Source organism: Danaus plexippus (genome assembly GCF_018135715.1).
Source record: "Danaus plexippus chromosome 13 unlocalized genomic scaffold, MEX_DaPlex mxdp_15, whole genome shotgun sequence".
Lineage (NCBI taxonomy): Eukaryota > Metazoa > Arthropoda > Insecta > Lepidoptera > Nymphalidae > Danaus > Danaus plexippus.
In genome coordinates this window covers 1,021,849-1,044,462 of record NW_026869849.1, presented here as the reverse complement: position 1 = coordinate 1,044,462, position 22,614 = coordinate 1,021,849, and the positions used below count along the sequence as shown (strand labels likewise).

Sequence of the window (22,614 nt, the reverse complement as noted above, 5' to 3'; positions counted from 1 at the left end):
TTATAAAAAAAAATACAGATTTATAATGTTATGCATAGAAAGTTTGTTGTTGTAATATAAAACATTTGTATTTAATTTAAATATTATGACTATCGCATTAATTTATCTAAAACAAAAAAAAAAACCTGATAACTGTCAACGTCAGATGCAATCTAACATTGACAGGTTCTTGATGGCAAAAAACTATCAATTGTAATTTTATTATTCAGTGTTTTGAGGCATGTGTTGGGGGAAGGAGTGTTTTGATTTTTAGTCTTAAAATTTACGATGAAATTAAGTAACTTTTCAAACGTCTGTGTTTATTCTATATAATAACAAATGTCGGGTAATAGTTCTAGTGGGTGGAAATAATAGTGTTTGTTATCATAATGGATGGAAATTCAAAGTATTATGAAGGTTGCGGGCAGGAAGGGCCAATACGGTGTATATTTTTGTGTGAATTTCACCCGACAGCAGGGCCGAGGATAACCTGCCAAGTGCCTGAAAACTACATTTCTAAAGATATTTTCGATACTGTCAGTCATTATATCATTCCAAAAGTTCAGTTGCAACGAAGCACTTTGACTGTGTAAGTATTTGTTTACATATTGTATTATACATAAATTTATTATTTATAACCTGCCTAGTTTTGTCTGAATATCGTCAATATTTTCTAAAGACATGTCGATTATGCTAATGATCGCTATCTATTTTTAATCTTTATTGCTTTATTGATTTATGTAATGACTTAAGATTACAACAGTGTTGTTATTAATAAGAATATCACTGATTTGTGTCACGCTTTTGAATAGAGATATGTATATAATAAATGTTTATTATTTTTTTAAGGAAAATATAAATAAGTAATTTTTACATATTTTTTCAGAACATTACTTGGATCCAAAATCTTAGGCTTTCCAGTTAGGATAGACAATAAAAAGTATGCCCGTAATGCATATTACTTTAACCTCTGCTTTGTGTGTGATGCCTGGGCCAGGACTGTGCATCTTGAACCGCTTGTAAAGAAGCTTACAGAATATCTGGTAAGTTCAATAGTCATTACTGTACTAATAAAAATAATGGTCAAAGAATTTGAAAATAGAAAAACTTGCACAAATGTATACTGCCAATAGTAACTTTGGAATAAATATTTTATACCTACATCTGGATCTAATTGTTGGTATATAAATTCAATGTAGAGTCTGTATGCTATGAATAGCAATATGTTCATAACAATTCATTTACTAATGATAGATGTCAAGGAGAACTTGTTATCAGATATGAATTAAATACTTTGTATAAATGTAAGAATTGTGACTATATTATTATGTATATAAATGCATTATAAATTAAAAAAATATTAATGTAGGTATATAGGTATAAGTTATGTTAATATGAACGAAAAATCAGTTTTAACTATGAAGTGTGTATATTGTTAGCTGTCCATGGAGCTAGAAACTGAATGGTTATCAAAACAATCACTATCTGGTGATGCCAAGGCTCTCAACACTCTGATGCTGCAGGTCATGCAAGATATTAACAGCAGGAGAATGTGCACATTGACAGGTAAACAAATATAATACATATAACTTTTCGCGCCAAAACGAAAATTGAAAAAAGAACATTACGTTAAGTAGCTCATTTAGTGGTAATTAGTATTAAACTAAAATCCTTAATATTTTCTTCACTTAATAGAAAGAATATCTGTTAAAATATAAATTATATAAGATTTATTTTTTCTTTGTTCACTTCGCCGTCAAAATTATTTTAAAAACAGCTTTATAAACATTTACGGGGAAACTATACAGACATATTATTGAATACGTCTGCATAGTCTGTGTTGCGTGTATAAATGTCATGTCTTAAGTGTAAAATTTTCTACACAGTTATTTAAATAAGGTAGTAAAGTGAGATAACGGGGGAAATAAATCACACGGTGTTAAAAAGATAAAATACGGAATCGTTAAGCCTTATGGGAAATGTTAACGAACGGAGGAAAATTTAAGTTAATTTAAAAATTCGGTTAAAACCGAAATCAAAAAAGAAGGAATGCCCAATTTTCGGAGTTTAATTTCGTTTCCAAGTACCCCCTCTACCATGAGTTTACATCGTGTCACTTAACACCGACAAACTGTCTGTGTGTAGTATGACGAAGATAACTAGTGAAAAAAGCAATACTCAAAGGACATATGAATTTAATTTTGATTATTATTGGAAGCGTTTTACCGCAAGAGCTTTTCCTAATAAACAAACCAATAACCGTATCAATAGCTAAAGTTGTTTTATAATTTCTTTTAAGTAATAAGTTGTCAATGTTAATAATAGTTTTATCTGAGTTTCTGCTAATCTACGACAGTGTTCATCGATCTGGGAATAAGTCATATCAACGTCGGAACGGCCAACGCCGGGGTGGTAAGTTTGCTAACGATGGATTAACAAAGAATTCCATTTTTGTTTTCATATCGCGCGTCAAGTCTCTTGTTATAGGTTTAAAGTGTCAACGAAAACCCACACTTATTAAGACTCGCCAACGTAAAAAACGTTTTCTCTTTACGATATAAATCTTTTTTGAGACCTTTGATATTACATGTTTAAGAAGGTTTTATTTCGGCTGTATATGTAGGGTATTTATATTATTCGTATATAACATTTTAATTAATTCTTTTTCAGGCTCGTAAATCTAAATTTACAACAAGAACAAGGTCGTGTTAGGCACTATCAAAATAATGTAAATGTTGATAGATTGTTATTATTTAAAATTATTGATCTCTTTGTAACTGATAAGTGTAGTTAAAAATTAATTAAAATTATCGAAATTTCTAAACGATTACTAATATGTTATTTATAAATGACTTAAATCTTTTAAATTCCATTATAACTAAAGTTAAAAAAAAAAAAAAAACAGAAAAAAGTCATTGTTTTGTATTTTCCAAGAATATAAATGATAGTTTAAGGTTTTATATAAATAATAAAATCTACTTATTGGTTTTTTGTCGAACAACTTAATATATGTGTGTGTGTGTGTAAGTTAAAATGTAACTTTAAGAGAAATATAGATAGATATATAATATAAGTATAATCGGAAATCGAAGTATAGAGAATTAATAGGACTTAATCTAACCGTATGAAGTTAGCTTGTTCTTAACACTCGTATAATGGGTATCGTAACTAGCAATGACTTGTTACTGTAGAGTTAATACATGCTCTATAAGCGAGTGTCTTCAGATCTCCAGCTCAGGTTTTGCTTCGTATATAAAATAATTAAATATAATCATATCAAAGATCGTTGCGTACAAAAGAGGTTGTCACATTAAAATTATTTATCATTTTTCGGATGCTACGCGTTTTTATTATTTATTTTTGTTATGCAGTTGACAATAATAAAAAAAAACCATTTAGCTATCCGAAAAACTGTTTTAAATATATCAAACATAAAATACGTTCCTTATAAGGATAGGCTCCCGAGAAATTCGCTGGGTGAGTGCAGCAACCTTCCCAGGATGAGACTGGAACTCACCAAATAATATTCTCATTATCAACCAGTTAGTCCACTGATAATTTGTGAGTTTTAATCGTCTGTAAAGACTTACAGTTTAAACGAATCGACCGATACTTCATACGTTTTCATTCCGAATAAGGTTACGTTAAATTTGTATGTACTTAGATTAAAATACAAGTTGTAATAAACGCTCAGCTGTATAGTAAATTAACGAAGTAGACAGATAACGTGAGACTTGAACACTTAGAGAATATTGAAAGGATCTTATGAATGCAACTAACTACCTATGTTATAATTGAAAATAATATTTTCTTAAACGCTTAGAAAATATAATTTTAAAATTCCGTTTCGCTAGTTATATTAATTACTAACAGTTTAAAACTAATTTCATGCAAACAAAAGCAAAATATATATGATTTAAAACTTCATGGATAATAAATATATATATAATTACATTTAATAACAGATATGAAAAAATAAATCTGAATTATGAACGCGATGTCACTGATAACATAATCAGTAACAGACGACCTAAAATTATGACAATTTATCTATAAATTTCCATACTCAGTGATACCAGTCACTAAGCTATATATAATATTTGCATGCTGGCATTACAATACGATATTCTAATTTTGGTACTACAGGCTGTTATAGGACGCACACGAGATATTTTAGGACAAATAAATCTCCGGATAAATAATTAAGAATATATCGTAATTAATGTGTTCGTTGTGTTAAATTATTAAAATATGTGTCATAAAAAGAATTACATCTAAAATTAACGGTATTAAAAATAATACTATAAATGAAATACTATATAGTATATAAGTTAAGTCAAATTTATTTTTACTTTTTAATTTAAAATAGAAATGCAACATAGTTAAATAACAGTATTTTAAGACAAAAAGTAAACATCGTATTTTGAAAATAGATTTTCCAAATAAAATAAGTTTTAAAATATCAACTGATTTCATGACTAATAGAAGGAGCTGGCATTTTATAATATATGTATATATAGGCCTCTTAATCATTCGATCAAATGATAATAGTCTTGATCAGATACTGAACTTGGTAAGTAGGTAGTTCCTACTGTAATTTTGGAATAAAAAATACAAAATAAGCAAGAGGAATAAATAAATATATATCAAAAACTAGTTAATCAGTTAACTAAACTTTATGTATATGTGTTCCATATTATTCTTGGCGGCTTTTCATTTGAAAGAAAAATGTGTACATTTATAAAAAAAAAATATCTTAGTACTGTCGAGATCCAACTTAGTATACGCGAATCTTGTCTGTTAAGAAGTAGGTGAAAAAAAAACAATTAATTCGCGACAGATTGAATTATATTCAGACTTGTTTACGTCGCGTCGTATATTGAAATAAACATTATTAATACATTTTCTCCCAGTACTCAAGATTATGATTCTTCCAACAAAAACGTTGACGTTGGCATAATATTCCACGATACCAGTGCGAATGAAGCCATATTTAAAAAAAAAACTTGATATTTAAAACTCTGTTTAATACATATTTAAATGAAACAATGATTTTTCTTATTTACTTTCTAGTAATTATATCGTGTCGCCAATAATACGTATTTAATTTGATTCAGTCGGTTGGTTTCAAAAGAAAATAAATAATCTACAATAGATTTTGCGTGACAAAATTTTCCAAATGACAAAACTGTTTAGTACAAGTACAAGTTGAGCCACAGACACTAATACATTTATATGAACGAACAAACTTAAAATCATACTCATTAAATTTATTTAAATATTTACAATGTACATCGTATGTCAATAACACTGTGTTCAATCAAACAATAATATAAAAAGTATTTAAATAACGTAGAGAAAAGTCAAGTTATACCACTAGTTTGTTTAGACTTATATATGTACTTTTAAAGATTTATATAGAAGGTTTCGTGTGAGAGTATTAAATAGACAGTCGTGATTCACGTTTCCCATGTATTTACGTATACACAAACATGCATATATATAAACAGGCCATACAAACAAGTCGCTCTATACAAAGCTATCATACAAATGACATATGTATATTAATAAATCGCTTCATTTATCAAGGTCCGATATTAGTTGTAAACCAAAACTATAATTGTATCGTATTCATTGTACGCGCTGGATACGACAAACGTTAACTCGGCCGTATGCTAACACGATAGTGAAATATGCCATTATAATTAACATTTAATGAGAATTGTATTTTGATGCAAACTCGCGGTTGACATGCTTTTGGGACGAAAGAATTGTTGCTTCCGCATAGTTAAATATTTCACTAAAATAATTTATTGTTGGGAAATCGGCCTAAAACATGACTATTTAGTATTTGGCAACAGCTGTTCGGTGTTTTTGTTTTTCGGTCGAAATGTTGTAAACAAATTTCGTATCTTATAAACTATCATCAATATGCGTCGCTATAATTGTTACGAGACTTTCAATTTTGCTTTCTGAATTAAAATTCAGTAGCTGTATTTTTATCTGACTTTCTAGATTTTAATATAGAAAATCATATGTTTAGTTTTTTTATTATGTAGTATTAAGTCGAGTTACCATGCCGATGTGTTTGTTTTATAAAGGCCGAGAAGAATTGATTGTTATAAACGTAATGAAAAATCGAGATTAATATTCAAATAGTATTACATTAAACTTCTGTGTTGTTATTTATTGTTAATAAAACATTAGGGCATTTAATATTTATAGCAAATTCTTATATAAAATTTTTATATCAATAGACTTTCGTATAAACGGTATTAATGTTTTGCACTACATTAAATAATGAAGATACCGACGTACTTATATACTTCCATTATGTATGTGTATAATGTGTCCAATATATTTTTAGATTAACTAAAGTATGGCTAATGAAACACTGTGTTTGTGGAGCAGAGATTGTGCTTATCATTGATAAAAGTTATGACACGATTAAATTTGAAATAATATCTTAGGTGGTGTTATAATTTATATTATATATTAAACATATATTGTATAGCAAATCGACAAACGTAGCTTAAACCACACGGTCGCTGTCGGGTGTCGAAGATGGGAATTTCGAAAAAAAAACGATAATCCAGTTACCTCCGAAATTAAAATGTCTGTAATGTCAAAATAAATGTCAATCTGAGAAAAAAAATACGGAAACTCTTCTTTTTTTTATAATATGGCCTTTATCCGTGCAAAGGCGTGCACAGTATATTCTGCCAGTGTCGTGTCGAATCGAAGAGAACCGATCCGGGCTTGACTTTTGAATGAAATAAAATTTAAGTCTCGACTGAAGTCACAATTAGGAAGTACATATATGGAAACTCTTCAGGCATCGCTGGGAGATTAAATGTCAGTCAAAGAGAAAAATTATAATAATCACATCAAAAGGACCAATGTTGTATTATAAAGTGTGTAGTGGAAAATAGAAAAAAAAAAATTCTCATGGCCCAGAAATAATTACTCATGCATATTCTATTACACAGTGGCCACCAAGATACGGGCGCATAGTTTGATTTTATTGTTTTTAGTTACGTAAACTGATCGGAATTACAAAATATATATTTTTTATTAAATTTTTTCCTTTCGAGTTATAATTCTAGATGATTATACAGGCTATTTTCATCTGTATGACGGAAATAAAATCAAAAATAATAGGAATCAATCGATTGCTTATAGAGGAGACAGGTGTTTGTATTGAATTTGTAAATTGAATTAATGAAGTGTGTTTATGGGTTTATTGGTTTGTCACCAGTTGGCACCACCACCACTCACTTGACGGTGGTTCGTTTGAACAGCGACCCAGCTCACCAGGATCACCATGGTCCGGTTCCTCTACAGCAGGCAGTCCTTTGTGGCTGATCAGTGGGACCTCACTACCAATCAGGTGAGTACCACTAGCATCGAGAACAGTTTCAATCATTGTTCTCTCTTACTTCCATAAAGCATAGTACATACAGTGATATGAAGTTCTTTAAGGCGAACTAGAATCTATTAGTTTTTCGTGAATATAATCGCGAGGAACAGTCGTTACATCGAAGCTGTTTAAGATAAAGGAGCGGAGATATGAGATATAAATATGGCATCGTTGCATCTCTTCCTTGACAAAATATAACTTAATGTTTGATCGACGCAATATTCTGAGTAAAACTATTTAATTTATTTAAATACCGTAATAAAATCTATCCAAATATCTAAAATTTTCTTACGTTTCCTTAATCGTAATGTTGTTGCTATGTCGAAACAGGTATGATTAATAATTTTGTAAACAATACGTTTCACATATATTAATTATCTGTATTTAAAACGGTATTGTGTTCATACAGGTGTCCAAACATGTTGATGTTTGGGTTCGTTGGTCTATTTTGTTAGTTATTTCTCATTACTCGCCGAACTGACCCGTTTTCGAAGCGGATTGTTTTATATTTTTATTAATATTTATTATAATTTATGTGAAAAGTTTTCCGTTTGATATTTTACTTTAAATACTCGAAAGGTCGGGTAACTTTATCACGCATGTAATTAATACAACAATACACTTAATACATTATTGTAAAGCATCCAATTAACCATTTATTCAGTGATCCATCGACTTACGCATTTTTTTACACAAGTTGTATGAACACGCATACACACACATACACACACGCACGCACACACACACATATATATGTATATATATAAGCACTCGTTTTTTTATGAATCACTAAACTTCATATTCATTTACTATTTTTTTTTAATTTCAGCATTCATACGCTTTAACTTAATTATCCTAAAGCCAACACTAAGAATATCACTATCAGAATACATTATGTATAATACTATTGTATCATAGAGATTACTATAAGGGTTACGATGAAAAATACAAATTCGTTTGAAAATTATATATTATAAAATTTTTATCATGAACTCATATCAACCTTATATAATTTAAAAATATGTACATATATCTTTTAAACCAAAATTGATCGGATATAATAAAATACATATAGTTACAGGCTACGTTGCACCGTTGTTTCACTCCCCTGTATATAATTTATTTTCTATATAAATTTTAATGAATGCAAACCACTCGCTCGTGGAAACAAGCCTGTCCGTGTTATCGTTAAGGGTTCATGAATATTGCATTGTTCATAATAATTTAAACCACATTATAGTTCATAGTGACATAAAAAGTTTTTGTTTTTTTACTAAAATATTAAAAAGTTATCTCGTGTATAATTTCACATAATGCACAAGTTAATTATTCTAATGTGGCCGTTATGTTGAATTTCAATGCAGTCTGGCTCAGTCGATAAGCAAGCTGCAATCAACTGTGAACCTTTTCTTATGTCTTCAATAACCTCACTTTAATTGCACTAACACTCAAGGCTTTAAGGAGTATTTGTATATATTAGTAGTGTCTCCAGGTTTTACCCGAGTGTCTCAGAGATATCATATCAAGTGTCCCAGGGATATACTCTTAAGTGTCCAGTTTAAACACAAAGGTAATGGTGTCTAGGATTTTCGCGTGTCAACTCGTCTGGTCGCCATCAAGGTTGCTGTAAAGGAACCGAAACTCGGGGACTATGTTGTTAAAATAAAAGTGACGTGCACTATCCGAAAAACTTAGTTTCATTTGCACAAAAGTAATCCGGATATCTAAACTGAATTGTCCCGTTATATAGTGAAGTATTCATAAACGTATATATTAAATTTCCTAACTTAGTTAATATCTTAAAACGAAACAGCGAACATCTCCAAAACAAGTAATAACTCCCTATTGAATGTTATCATAAGCGCTAAAAAGATCAAATTTTGAATTAATTATCATCTATCGTCGTCAGTGTTACAGTGTAGAGCATCCCACAGACAGTGACAGCGGATCCGAACGATCTGATCACTTGAATTTAAATGTAATGATGTTGAATGCAAAATGTTTCGTTGCCATGCGACGACAGCTACTTGTGATTCAAGATTGGTAGCGACGTAATAATCGCGTGTGTGTCTAAGGCGTTGTATACTAATCATTTTATTTCTCGTATTATCAATATCTTTAAAGAACCAAAGACAGACGCTAACAAAACTTTCATAGTACACATTTAAAACATTTGTGTCGAACAAAATATAACGCATATATTTAACTTAACGGTCACGCTTATATTTATAATTAAAATAATATTTTCAGAACAGTCAGACGTATGTATGTTGTCGCCGTTTAAATGATTAGAACATTAATTGTGGTGATAAAGAGTTGTTTGACCTCATCACATGTGATATATTTAGAGCCGGTCACAGATAGCGGCGGATTGTTTCGGTACGTCCGACTGTGAAGCTGTCATCTTGCCAAACGATCCGTGTTAACTGCATGTCACTACTAGCCCTACTTGTAATAAACTTAAATATAAAACACGTTCTAACAAAATACGATCAATAAGAATTTATCACTCGAATGTTTTGTCTCGTATTATTTTTAAGTTCTCCGTATAGTAATCATTAGGGCGACCTCAGAATAATCTTTATGTTACGATATTAATAATTATTTAATATGTAAATATATTAGTTTTTTTTTAAATACATTATAACAAGAATATTCAATAATAGCTCGTTAATAATTTTATCTCATATAATTTATACCTTAAACAGGTGAATATATAAAACGCGCCTTCATATAATGTTATGTGTTTACAATTTTGAATTATATACGTAACTATAAGAACTCTAATTTCGATCATTCGTGTTGTTTACGAGTTATTCAACCGAAAATAGACATGCGTCGAAGTCGTCCCAAATTTAGCATCCAAATGCTAAATCGTGGTTCGTATTGAAATGTTTGTTTTGTAAATTATTTCTTAGTGTCTTTTTATTATAATATAATTGTGATTCGTTAATGGTCGTGGTGGCCTGGAGGTTAAAGGACCGCCTCTCATGCGTGAGGGCGCGGGTTCGAAACCTGGCAAGTACCAATGTCAACTTTTCCGAGTCATATGTACTTTCTAACAGTATTTAGACACTACTGACAGACGGTGAAGGAAAACATGGTCAGGAAACCTGGACTTATAATTTCAAATTATGAGTTTGAAATCGCCAACCCGTCTTGAGCAAACGTGGTGATTAATGCCTTCTCCATGTGAGAAGAGGCCTTTGCTCAGTAGTGGGCTCCGATAGGCTGATGATGATGGTGATGTGATTCGCTAGAAGCAATCTTGGGTAGAGCTGTGCCACCTGGAAAATAATACAGTGGTATCGATACTGTTAAAATCATTTTTTCAAAAATAGTAATATATAAGTATAGAAACAACTATGTAAATCATTTTAAGAATGTTTCCTAACTAAACATTTTGTATTTCATTTTATTTTTTGCCAAAAAAGGAACAAAAGATCTTTGAAAGCCGCAGATCGTATGCAAACAAAATGCTAAGTTAATATAATTTCCAAGTTTCGTTGAACTATACTACAGCACATTTATAGTGAATATGTAAACATCAGGTTTCCTAAAAGGCTAAATGGACCCCAAAATAATCTTTTATGTTTCTTTTACGTTCGAATCGAGTTATATATTTTTTTTATTATCATAAAAATCATTACACATTAGACATTTTGGAAGCTCGTGTGGCTCGTGTACGTTTGACCTTTAATACGCTGGTCCTTAATTTTTTATGTTCTCTTTATTGTTGACCCTGAGAGGTACTCAATTGAATGGCCCTACAACGAGGTCGCTCCCAAACAAGCGGTCTCACAGACCGAATCATGCGCAGACACTCCATTAATAATAATCGTTATAATTTGATTAATATATTGAATTTATTCTACACCACTGTTTGTTTTTCTTATTAAATACTTATTATGTAACTCTCATTTTAATGAATATTTTGATGTCATACTTTAGGAGCGGCCTGTATGCAACATGTAATCTCTATTTAGGAGTCGACTCGCCTTTCGCAAACTTGTTGAATTTATATATGCATATAGGCAACATTTAGTTATGTTAAGTTGTCCAGACTATTTCAAGTAAAAACTTTAAAACGAAATTGCTTACATTTTTTTGTATCGTGTATATAAATTGTGAGTGAGTACACTCAGCCAGTATACTTATTCTAAGCGTTACCCGTCTCTCATTTAATGGTTAGGTTATAAGTTAACACTATAATGTATCGAGATCTTTAAATGAAGAACTGTTAATGTTCCAATGTTGTGTGACGATGAAAACTTAGAATAAGTATCCTGGCCGTGTGTTATTTACGTAAAAAACATCTTATTTAAAAACAACTGTAATATATGAACAAAACATAGTGATAATAATACACGAGTTCCAGTAATGAACACACTCACTACAGAGTAGGACATTCTACAGAGACAATGTATTTATATATTGATGTAACGGAGTCCTGTAACCAAATGTTTACTGTTATTGTATTGTAGTATTCATCGTGTGTTTGATCTGTAATGTACCTACACACCACAAGTATGGAACCAAACGAGCGGAACTGTGACTGAGATCATAATGAAGAATACTTTATATTAATTATATTGATTGACAGCACTTATGCTGACGATTGTACAAATTACAATGTCTAGATTTCTAATGGGCAAATAGAGTGAAGTGAGTCGTATCAAGGGGAATAAAAATATAAGTTATATTGGAATAATAAACTAGAAAGGAATGACAGATGGATTGAAAAATAAAACAAAGTTTGTTCAATATTTGTTAAACACAAAAAAAATTGGGTATTGTATTCAAATGTTGGGTAATCTGCAATGTTTAGTATATTAAAAATTATCCGTCGAAACCTGTAGGCCATTACAACGAAAAATTTGACCTTGTAACTTGTTTACGTTCGGTTTCGTTTCTAACGGTCCCTGAGACCGAGTCATACGATGCAAGCGATTTAGAATCTTACGAATAGATGTCGCTTGGATTGTTTTGAATTATGTATATTAAATATACAGGTATTTCTTTGAGGCACGCAAGACGTTTTTTTTTTTTTATTACTAATAAAATATAAAAAAAAGAAACGTGCCAGGATTTTGTAAAGAGTTCATTAGTTTCTGAAACACAACGCCAATTTTGTATGTGACTTTTGCTTTCTGAAATATAGTTGAAGGGAGAGGAAACAGCCGATTTACATTCAAAACAACTCGGCCAGAAATGGTCGGAATAAGACAAAAACAAAGAAATTGTAAGCTTTTAAAAAACCCGTCCAATATAAAAGCTGTTCTCAAGTTAATTTGGACTTTGTTTTTGAAAACCTCTCACCAAAAGTGAGGTGAAAAAATATATATTCAGATTTCTCGATAAGCGTTACTTGTTTATTTTTTTTTTTTGCATGAACAAAAGATTTTTTCCGTAAAGCCTAAAATTGCTTTTTAACTCTGATACAACCAATTTAAGTAGAGGTACAGATGACAAACAAATGACAATTAAAGTCTCGATTTTTTTTGTGCCTCTTAATTATTTACATTTGTGTTTTTATAGTTAAAATAAAATAAATGTAAATATTTAGTTGTTACATATTTCTTCATCACAGAATATTATTTCCTCAATCTCCCTTAATTTGGACCAGCTACAGTTTATACATGTTATACTAACTCAACATAATTGAAACTATAAAATTATTTACGCTCAAAAGAATTTGTTTTTGTCGATATCTCGGTAAGATGCATTAAAAAAAAATGTATTTTTCTTTTGAGTTTCTTCGTGTAATGGTCTATGATAGATTTGTCACGAAGTAATATTTAAAAAGGATTTTCCTTTCGCTGTACTGAAACAGTTGGTCCATAGGTGGAAGGTGAATTCATGTATGTGTTAAAGATCTTTAAAAAAATACAAACTAAATTTGAATTAAGAACGAATATTCAAAATCTGTTAAATGATAAAAAATATTTAGTGCCTTCGCATGATTTCTGACATCATTCAAACGTTTACTTGCCGATTTTCTCCAACAAATACCTCATCCGATCAAACAAAATTGATTTCAAATTGATACATGGATGAAAAATACACGTTTCCAGCTGTAATAAGAGTTTTTTTTAATCATCTTGACTCGAAAAACACTTTGTACTATTTAATCGTATATTGATTGTGTGTTGACTACAGTAACGACAAAGTTAGACGTGATTATCATACGTTATAGTTATATCATCTTCTGCTTTAATCCAGGTTGTGATAATTCTGGTTACTGAACCTACACCTCCACAGAATAAAAACCGGTCCAGCGTATAAAGTATAAACCATAAAAATACACGTCTATAATATTTGTATATAAACGTAACTTTCATATACAACCAAAAACGTACATAAGTAACATAATATATATATATAACATTAATTAACTAAATACAATATTCTTTGCATAAAACACGTAACCTTCCGAATGTAATAAATACCTTCCTTAGTCCTTCTAAGAACAGCCTCGGGGCAGGATTGGCGACATATTTATCAAAAGCCTTCGTTTGTTTATTTATACATATATTGGTTAGTGCCTATTTTATTAATTTTCAATATATTCATCAAAAGCTTTGCCATCAAAGAAGTATTCTGAGATAACTGTTAAAAATGTTTTTTAATTATCTTAATTTTTGGGCGAAATTTAAATAAAAAAAAATTAAAAAATTTTGAAGAAGTACATCTACAAATGTCAGGTGAAATTAATGACAAGTAACCTGCTTACAAAATGGTGTTTTTTATTTTTTTTATTTTACAATTTATTATCTATGGTTGCCCTTAAAATTGCGGTTTATGAACTGAATTTGAATGGATTTCACGAGTTCCTAAACTTTTTATACCTAGCGAGATCTCGTCAACAACTGTCGCGGGTTTTGAGCAATGTCACTTTATTCCTTTAAAATATTAATCGATTTCAAATCATTCGTTTATATTAATTAACCAGTCTATATAACTGCCGTGTTGTCTGAGGTCGTTTTGAAAAGAATAACCGGTATTTGAGAATAATACTTCAAACCGAAAAATGACATAGAGCACACTGTATTAAGTGCAAAATATAAAAAAATAAGCAAAATTAATATTTCCTTAATTTAAAATTCAAGATAATACTATCAGACTATTACTAACGAACAAATTTAGAAAACCGTATGGATTGACGGAATAGAAAAATAATTAAGATATAAATATTTTAAATAAATATGAGATATTTAAATACTTTGATAGTTAGCTATATTTTGGGTACAATCGTCGTTTTTAATAATCTATGCAAACAGACGAAATTAGGGTTCATTGACCATTCCGAAACTAAAAATGTCAGGACATTATGATAATATTAGATTATTCTGGTATCAGTTACAGATAGTTATGATAAGGTATTGTGAAGTCATATTGTGTATATTATGTTATGGTCGCCAAAATGTCTGAAATTTTTTATTATTGTAACAACATATTGCTGTTATCGTACGGATTCGTTGGTTAGGGATTTTAATTCCTGTATATATATAAGATTAATAATTACATATAATATAATAAAGATTTGAAATTACCATATCTGAATTAAAACTTTCGCCCAACTTAACGTTGAATCTAATAAAGGCAAAGTATTTGAAACGTATTGATTGAGACTAACGTCGTCGTGTTATTGGAAAAAACACGTTAGTTCTGTTCTGATTCCACAGATCACAGATCAGCTCTCGCTTTTCGTGGCTTTCACGTCAATTATAGTGAGTTTTCAACATGGAATATCACATTACAAAAACACTATTAAGTATTCATTAATAAGATATATATCTTAAATTAAAACTACATGCATCACAAGACATTTATTTTATATAGGGACCTCGTGTTCGTCGTGTCGTCTTCATGGCCAAAATCATGTTATGTCTCAGTGCATTTCCCCTTTCAGATAACTAGATAACAGACGAGGTACGTCCAGATATTATTTAGAGAAAATTCTAGAGACCACATAATAAATATTTATAATTTATAATGTTCATAAATCATGCTACTTACCTGTGCATATAACTTTATAAATTTAAAAATATAAAAATTAGTTCCTCGGTTTGAAAAACCGTGTCCTCATTCATATCCCTGAATAATTAAGCAAATTGAAGCATTCATTTCTTCGTTATTATAATGTATTTTATATATATATATATTCCATACGAACGAACGTAAATAAAACAAAGACTAAATCACTCGTCATATTATATATTTTAATTTAAGTCTCCTTCCACTTCTGCACTGGGACCGGTCTGATTGTGTTCATTTAAAATGCCACTCGATTCAATTACCTTTTATAAACTATTCACATGTAACTACGTTTTAAGTTAAATTTGTCTCCCCTTGTATTTTATACTATCAACTATTCAAGACGAAAGTTCCGTAAAATTGGGTCCGTCAGTTTAGGCTTTTGATTAATTGTAGGAATTCTCTACCATGCATATCCCCGTATCCCGTTACTCATTAAGTAACCTACGTTAATACTATGATGTGTCAAGATCTATGACTGAAAAACTGCTAACGCTCCGTACCTAGTATGAGGATGCAACTAGTACTAAGGATATATTTATAACATCAGACAAACTTTTATTCATATTTTTATTACATTGAATTATTTTTTTAAATTAACATGTAAACACTCCTTCCTCGTAACCTCTTTTTATTGTTAAAGAAAATATATTTATCCTCCATATAGGTCAATTATATATAAGGTTGTCGAGTTACCTGCGCATATTATTAATATTAATCTGTATTGATATGCGAGTGTTTGAAACCAACGATAAATAAATTATATATGAGAGTATGTTTTTTTTATTTGTTATGTATATATTTTGCCTGACAATTAGGCTTATAATGACGTGAACACGGGTGAGTATGGAGACTTTATTAAATGTCACAGTTTATGGTATCGTAACAAATGTCATAAATGTGGTTTAAATTTAAACCATTATTTTACTAAATAACTTATTTCTTTCTTTCTTAATAATGCTTATTATTAATTTTCTGTTGACGCAATCTCTTAGTATTAGTAAATTTTACGTTTCAAATGCGCCAAAGCTATTGTCTCTTAAATTCAATTAAATTCATATATTGAAAAAAATTACTATATTTTTAAATCTCACCTTTAACTTTCTAATGTTCTGACGCGAAATCATTTTTCAACATTTCCCATATATACAAGGCAATAAATTTCAACTGGAATCCAAAAAAGGGAATTCTAAAATAAAGTGTCTATTATTTTAAATAATCTTGTTATTTTGGAAAGATTTTGCTGACATTTCGAAAACTATAAGAACACAGGACATTCAACACTTCCTTGAAAAGCAACGTTTCAATTGTTATGTAAAATTATTATTCCAATCATAATAGACCTGTAACTCTTATCATATTGTTAAAAAAGTAAAAACCTCCAGTTTAACTTAGGTTCTAACGAATACGTAGTTGAAGTACAAGGAGAGGTCCTTACTTTATATTTTAAATATGTCCCGGCCCTAAATGGCCAACCGCTCCAGGCGAGGAGTTCCTTTGTCGACCTTTTGTACCCTGATTATATTAATTTGGTAGTAGTAGGTATTTGAAGTTCAAGAAGAATCAATTTAAACAAAAATCTTAGTCAATTATTAAAACAATTTCATATCTCGTTTAATTAGCCTAAGGCTATATTTTGTTTCTTCTTGTTGTAACAAAATTCATTGCGCGAATTTTTAAATACAAATCGTTGTTATCCAAAAACCTTAAATGCGTTCGTGAAAACTTATTTTTCGAATAGTTATTAAATACTATCAAGTGGTCATGTTCAGATGGCGCCAGTGGCGTTCAACGAGCTCTGGCGCCACTTTGGCCTTCATATTTTCCCCCTCCTCCCCTCCTTATTAAGGCACTGTTTTAAATGCCAGGCTTACCCCTTTTAGTTTGATTTATAATAATGATCCTAAACATAGTCTACGGCTGTGATGAATACGTTTTATACCGACATATTGTTCGATCCATAGACAATAAGGTTAATTTTAATCATAAGGCGACTGACAGTGACAATTCTGTAATTTACGATATCTAAAGGAGCGTTAATTGGATGACAATATATATATTATATATTGTAAAAAATCAAAATCATGAAAGTATTATAAACAAAAGGAATAACAAAGCTAGCCTTGATCTTTAACTGAAATTATTATAAATTTTACTTTTGTTTTAAAGTTTTTTTTTTTTTTTGAAATAAATACTTGTATGTGTGGAGTACAGGATATAAAAAATATACACATATATGTCTTATATGATACTGGCTGGTTTCGTAATTTCCTGACATACTCGTTATCATTATAACCCTAACATATCACTTAATTCTGACATAAATCACTTAGGATGTGTCGTGTGTATGTTACAGAGAATTATGTTATTCTAGTAGTCCACGTGTAACTGGCGTAAGTCCAGCGACATACTGATCATTGTTTTAATGCAAATAACTTATTGTGATAAACAAACACTCGCCTTACAGTTATAGATGTTTATTATAGTGGCACTATTAATAGATTATTATTCTTACAATTTAATAGTCGTGTTGAATTCCAATGTTACAGCCAATGGGGATTTGCACGCTCTTCAAACTATGACGAATGCTTTCAAATTAATTTGTATACATCTGATATTAATCCACTTTAAATTCATCTAAAATAAAATCTGAATTATTAATTATTATTGATTGTTGGATGACACTTCATCGGAGCTATCACGTAACGTGCTTGCTCTTATCGCGTATTTACAGACACGTGTAGTACAAGGTCAGGGACAGTGCATCTTACACGGTAATCAACGAAGAAAGATCCACAAGATTGCTTTTATAGCTGACGCTTTTTAAATTTAGAATTTTTATTTCATTGATTAAGAAATTTGTGATGTGAAAGTTCCTACGATCTCGCGCCTCGCTACCTTTTTGTTCGCACAAAGCTCCTATTCTTAACGTCTCTACTTGAAACAAATTCAACGTAATTATATAATCAGATAATTTAATGGCAAGTTGTTTTTCATTTTATCATTGAGGCAGACATAAGCTTATTGTATCTCATATAATACATGTTTCTACATCTGTCATTTTCCGCTCATTATATTCATATTTACATATTGAGGGGAGACTTTGTTAACATACAGTTTGTGTTGTGTTTATTTAAAATGAAACTATTTTTTGTATACACTACAAGCGTAATCCGAAAAAAAAATATGGACAGTTTTAAATTACGCGCGAAAATATAAGATATCGTCGAGACGTCTGAACTATATAAAAACATGGCGATTCAAACCGTTAGTTCTTTGATCGATAATGTCATAATTGATGACCGTAGCGAGCAAATTACGTGAATAGCAACAGTTAATTATTATTTCTATGTTCATAAATACAGAAATAACTCATTAAAAAAACTCGTTACATTAAAACTATGACGCGTTGTTCTAATATTTATAATGATTAATATAAAATGATATTTATTAGTTTGCTTTTAAAATCCGTACGCCGCCGGCCATTGAACAATTGTTTTTTTTTAATGCAAAGAATACTAATGATGCGCTATTTAAATGAACGACGAATCTGTACTTGTGACGTCATTAAAATATAAGTTTTGTTGTGTTTAAACAAGTCATGGCATGTTTTAATTTTAGATACTGTTTAAAAAAAATCCCATTTGAGAATTATCAGAGGCAGAGCTTGATCGTATAGGGCCTGAAATAAAAAATTGCTGACAGCACTTCTTGCTGGCATCCCCGAAATCCAAGGCCCTATTCAAGCTTTTTCAAATTGTAAATAAATATATATAGGTTTAGTCACACCTAAGAGCAGGTCAATGATGCTTTTCCTCTCTCCTCTCTCTCTCTCTCTTCCTCTCCCAATCTCCTGTAATCTCTCTGTTTTGTGTGAGGTGCGGTTCTAATTAGAATTTCGGAAACTATAATTTATTTGGTACTTTTTGCGTAACTCGGAAGGACTCTCACTTTGACAAAACCGCGAAGCTCACTGATAGTTTTTATTAAGTCAATTAAAGAAAATTTAGTTTCTCTCGTGGTGTAGCTTGAGTCACAAACATTTTACATATCCTTAGTCCTTAAGAACTCCAGACCTACATGTGGTGTCTAATAAATGAACACTTAACCAATAAAAATAAACACAAATTAGTTCAGCATTTTATTATTTCCCCGAAAATTTTCGATACAGAAATTCTTCCACAAGTGTTCCGAGTCTTGTTGCTAGGGGGCCACGTATCTTGGATACGGTTGATACGCCCCTGGTGTTTATGTCATTAGAAAATGGAATACTCATTGAATAACAAAGGAAATATACAGTGATTCTGAAAACACAAAACGTAAATAAATTATAAGAATATTTCGAAAAATTAAATGATTCATATTTTATTATGAAAAAAGGTTCTCAATATAATTGATAGCAGAACTGAATTCTATTCTAGAGTAATTAAAGTTAGTTTTCGTATTCTCTGATATTTATCCGATGTTCCAGAGTCTGTGTGGGTTTGTTATAACTTCGTGGGGGTCTCTACATATGGACATATTAAGATCTCACACTTTCTATTTCAATTTCGACAAGTTAAGAAACACGCGTGTTTTAATTTTAACACAGTAATCTTGTGATCATTTATTTTTTTACATAATTTTAATATTTCTTTACGTTTTGTCTCCATAAGAAATATTTTATTCAAATAATCGTATTCTGTTACATTAAAAATGATTCTAGTTTACAAAGTAGAAAGCGTTCATATCCTAAATAAAGGCGTGATAGTAATATGTCTTTTTTGGACATATACAGGGGTGGACGATTTGCTTACGATAAGGAATATTAGATTCTTAGGAAGGTTCACAAACAAAAAAGTCGATTTGTTTACACAAATATAATTTAGGTTACACTCACTCGAACCTACACTACGAGTTCATATAAGCGGTGTAATAAATACCTAGTATTATTTAATATAACCCGTTCTCGTGTAGAATATTTGTCGTGTCCGTTGTTCCGTATATTTAGCGTCGTCTAAATTTATTATTCAAACTTCGCCATCAGTTTATATTTGTTGTGCGATCTCATGAATTGCTTCACAGCACGCATCTCGACCGTGATTCTGGTTACTGTGAAGTAATCGTTGGTTAAAAACGCTGCTGGGTTTAGTACAAACGATTATGGACTGTCGGATAGCGGACGGCAGATCAAATACTGTTTGAGTCTCGATAAACATTTCTTTTCATTTATTCCTTTATTTCCTTTTATCCTAATCGCAATTAGATTTACTTCTGTTAATTTTTGGTACGAAATTATCCCTTTGTAAGATGTTTAAATTGATATTTCGTTAAGACCAACTAAGATTAGTTTAGAGACATACCAAACGTTTTTCTCAGCGATGAACATAGCTCGACACAGATCACTTATAACCCTCCCCAATATTATGTTGCGATTCATGATATTGAAAATATATATAATGTTTCTCCAGACAGCTGGCCACTGTTACAACTGCATTTGCTGTTCCTCACCTATATTTGTCAACATCAATATTCTATACTACTGAGATCTAAGACTTTCGCGAGTATTCATTTAAATGAAACTAATATTTACGGATTTCTAAGTATTATTTTATTTTATTTAAAAAAAACTACATACTCCCGACGTTTCGTTTACTTTGCAGCAACCGTGATCACGGTGAGACGAGATGTTAATGTCTGTACATAATAAAATGAGTTTTTCTCTTTAGATCCTGCCTCATATAGACGGTTTCAACCACGTGTCCAAATCGCAGCCCTCACGGACGTCGAGATCAGCCTGGTGCGAGCCTGTGTCCAGAACCTCGTCTACTACGGAGTGGTCACCCTCGTCCCCATCTTTCAATACTGTGCTGTGAGTTTGTACTTAGTCTCGATCGGTCTTGATTTTGAAGCATATTATTCCCACACATTTATAGGAAATGTATTTTATTTATATCAGAATATAAGGAAGGTTTTTATTACATTAAGTATTCTGTATATGTTCTAGAAACGGATAAGTCTTATCAATTTGTAAATTTCTTTAATATCACTTGATTTTTACAAAACAGCTAACGAAGACGTGACATTTGATTTAAAAAATATTTAGTTTACTATAAAATAGTCTTTTAATTATTGATATAGATTTAGAACACGTTCGCATTCTTGTCTATATTTTTATTTTCCGCATTTTCTCGGTTTTTCAAACGCAACACTATTCTGTGACGGTTTTTGTATCCAACATCAGGTGTACAGTGCGACGCCCAAGTTGAGACAACTGACTCGTTGCGCGGGGCTCCAGAGACAGTGTGTGGAGTTCTGTGCGAGATCACGTGAGCATTTAGAATTTCATATTTATAATGATTTTTTTTTAAGAATGATCACATGGTGATAGTTATTGCTAGTGGTTACTATTTTATACGTTACTTTTTATTATCTATAAGAAGGTTCAATTCATTTGTAACACCAATATTTTTTATCGGTTTTATTTCCGGTAAAATTAATTCCTTTTAAATATCTTATTACTTATATCTATGGTCAGCTCGTCAGCTTCCAAAAGTATCGGATCTGTTCCGTATGTACGCCGCATGTCATACGGCAGTACAGTGAGGGACCTGTGTCGGCGCCTCCGACCGCAGGAACTCGCTATCAACGAGAGGAAACTTGTGCTGTTCGGTGTACTCGAGGGTCTCATACGAAGGGTCTATAAGGTGAGCATGTGTAGAGGGAAATGAACGGGATATTGGAGCTAGAAAAAAATGAGTTCAGGTTAATTGACGCACTTCTCTGTCTATGATATGTATATAGCCTCACGACCCCTTCCGTCGTTCCAGTACCCGTGAGTCTCACAGCGACGCTCGTCCGCCCGCAGCGAGCACAGTTCATACACGGCTCGTACTTACAACGGTGGTGGTCTGCCTGGACGAGCTGTGCTGCTCCCAGGGCCTCGCCACCCACAGGTAGAGGAGCAGCTGGGAGAGACAGTGACGTCATCTTCATCATAAAATGATCACACGTCCGCATATATGAGAGAGGTGTGACGCTCGCTCTAATATATGCAAGTGTGACACCGACTTAATAATAAGGTGCGAGGCCGGCTTTATATGTCAAAGTTTGAAACTGGCTTTATTAGTTATGGTGTGGACCGGGATTAAAAGTTTAAAGCTGGCTAAAAAAGGTGTAAATCTGGCGTTATAAATTAA

The 22,614-nt window shown here is 31.2% G+C and overlaps 1 long non-coding RNA gene and 1 pseudogene across 1 annotated transcript; one reads left to right on the top strand and one right to left on the bottom strand.

Annotated features, from left to right (window-relative positions):
* The first annotated feature begins 68 nt into the window (after positions 1–68).
* Positions 69–22,375, top strand: LOC133320190 (GATOR complex protein NPRL2-like; annotated as a pseudogene).
* Positions 19,565–20,765, bottom strand: LOC133320200 (uncharacterized). The gene is made up of 2 exons (XR_009753635.1): positions 20,359–20,765; positions 19,565–19,740 (listed from the first exon to the last, which is right to left on the bottom strand). It is a non-coding gene; the product is annotated as an uncharacterized LOC133320200 (long non-coding RNA).
* Positions 22,376–22,614: the final 239 nt, after the last annotated feature.